The following is a 2,301-nucleotide window of genomic DNA, read 5'->3' as shown; positions in this document are numbered from 1 at the left end:
TCAATTAATGCATTCCTATGGTCAAAAAAAATCCAAACAAAGCCAAATTTGGTACAAAAAGAGTTTATTAACTGCTCTTTAAAGTCACACATACTGTAAAGAGCATTTCAAAAATTGAAGGAACAATAAATACAGTTTCTAAACATGACAGAAAAACATTTAAAAATCAACAAAGTGTACAGTAAAAGTCCAAACAAAGCCAAATTTGGTACAAAAAGAGTTTATTAACTGCTCTTTAAAGACACATACTGTAAAGAGCATTTCAAAAATTGAAGGAACAATAATTTAAGTTTCTAAACATGACAGAAAAACATTTAAAAATCAACAAAGTGTACAGTACATTTTCTAAGACTGGGGGACCACACGAAGAAGGCTCCTCTTCCACTCTTTGCTTCTTGCTCAAGAACCTGTCCATGGTCTGCTGCTTCATCCGCCTTTTCAGCACCTCCCTGAAAGGCGACATGACCCTCGTATCAAAAGTGTTCGCAAGGTTATGTGCCATGTCCTTGTCAGGGTGGTGCCGCTGTGCAAAAGCCTGCACATCCTTCCACTTCATGCAAATATCCCTCAGTTCTTTGGAGGACAGCCGTTCCTCAGTTGCTTCCTCCTCTTCCAGCGAGGCCTGCTCCTGCGCAGCCTCTGCCCACAGTTCAACCAGCTCCTGGGTGGTCAGCTCGTGGTTGTGCTCCTCCACCAGCTCGCTGACGTCCTCCTCTGTGACCTCCAGGCCCATGGTCCTCCCCAAGGCAACAATGTCCTGCACCACTGTTGACTCTGGTGCATCAGAGTCACTTGGTGCCACACAGTCCGGCCACAGGCTGCGCCAAGCGCAATTCAAATTTCTCTGGCTGATCCCGTTCCAGGCCGTGGTGATCATCTTCAAGCAGGTGACGATGTCGAAGTGGTACTTCCAGAATTCCCGCAGGGTGATGGTGGTGCAATCAGTCACCTCGAAGCATTGCCTGAAAAGCTCCTTGGTGTAGAGTTTTTTGAAATTGACGATGACCTGCTGATCCATCGGCTGCAGCAGTGGCGTGGTGTTAGGCGGCAGGAACATGATGTTGATGAAGCTGCACTCCTCCAACAAGTCCAACTCAAGGCCTTTAGGATGAGCAGGAGCATTGTCCATCAGAAGCAAAGCCTTCAGCGGCCGGTCATTGTCCAGCAGGTACTGTTTGACAGCAGGGCCAAAAGCAAGATTTACCCAGTCCACAAACAGCACACGTGTGACCCAAGCCTTACTGTTGGATCGCCACATGACACTCAGCTGCTCCTTGTCGACCTTGTGTTTCTTGAAGGCCCGTGGGTTCTCCGAGTGGTACACCAGCAGGGGCTTGATCCTCAGGTCGCCGCTTGCGTTGGCACAGAAGAGCAGGGTCAGACAGTCCTTCATGGGCTTGTGGCTAGGCAACTTGGCCTCCTCCTGAGTGATGAAAGTCCTTTTGGGCATCCTCTTCCAAAACAGCCCGGTCTCGTCGCAGTTGAAGACCTGCTGTGGAACGTAGCCTTCACAACCTCCAGGAACTCCACTGCAAAGTCTTCAGCCGCAGGAACATCAGAACTGGCAGCCTCTCCATGCCTGACCATGCTGTGGATTCCAGATCTTGCCTTGAACCGGTCAAACCAACCTCTGCTTGCCTTAAAGACTTCTGGCTCGCCTGAGGTTCCTGGCTGTTCCCGGATGAGGTCTGCGTGCAAGGCCTTGGCCTTCTCACAAATGACGGCCTCAGTCACTGTGTCCCCTGCATGCTGCTTCTCTTCTAACCAGATGAGCAGCAACTTCTCGACCTCCTCCAGAACAGCTGGGCGGTTCTTCACGATCCTGGTGACTCCCTTGGCTGCATCAGTCGCCAGGATCTTCTCCCTCATCTTCAGGATGGTCCCGATGGTTGATGGATTCCTCCCGTACTCCCTGGCGAGGTCTGTCACATGGATTCCACCGTCATGCTTCCAGATGATCTCCTTCTTCATTTCCAGCGTCACCTTCTCCTTCTTCCTCTCGCCGGCCTCTGCAGCAGCAGTCTTCTTGGGTCCCATGGCAGCACAGCTCCTACCTTCGTAAACTCTCTCTCACACACACAAAAATCAGTGCTTCACATCCAAAAAATTCAAAAGCACGCAGCCACCCACCACACAGAAATTCAAACCCAGAACAAAGTCCCAACCAACCCCAACCCAAAATCAAAAATCAAAATAAAATAAAAATAAAAAAGTTTTATAAGTTTAACTTACCAAATGGATGCAAAAGAAGTTTTGGAAAAGCTTCAAAAATCAGCAAAGTCTTCAAAAACCTCGAATGGC

At 48.8% G+C, this 2,301-nt stretch overlaps 1 long non-coding RNA gene across 1 annotated transcript; it reads left to right on the top strand.

Annotated features, from left to right (window-relative positions):
* The first annotated feature begins 291 nt into the window (after window positions 1-291).
* On the top strand, window positions 292-2,066 carry LOC307219385. The gene is made up of 2 exons (XR_013840389.1): window positions 292-495; window positions 1,777-2,066. It is a non-coding gene; the product is annotated as an uncharacterized lncRNA (long non-coding RNA).
* The last annotated feature ends 235 nt before the right edge of the window (window positions 2,067-2,301 follow it).

The sequence above is a fragment of the Podarcis cretensis genome, assembly GCF_951804945.1.
Source record: "Podarcis cretensis genome assembly, chromosome: 6".
In the NCBI taxonomy this organism is placed as follows: Eukaryota; Metazoa; Chordata; class Lepidosauria; order Squamata; family Lacertidae; genus Podarcis; species Podarcis cretensis.
This window is presented reverse-complemented; position numbering and strand designations above follow the sequence as displayed.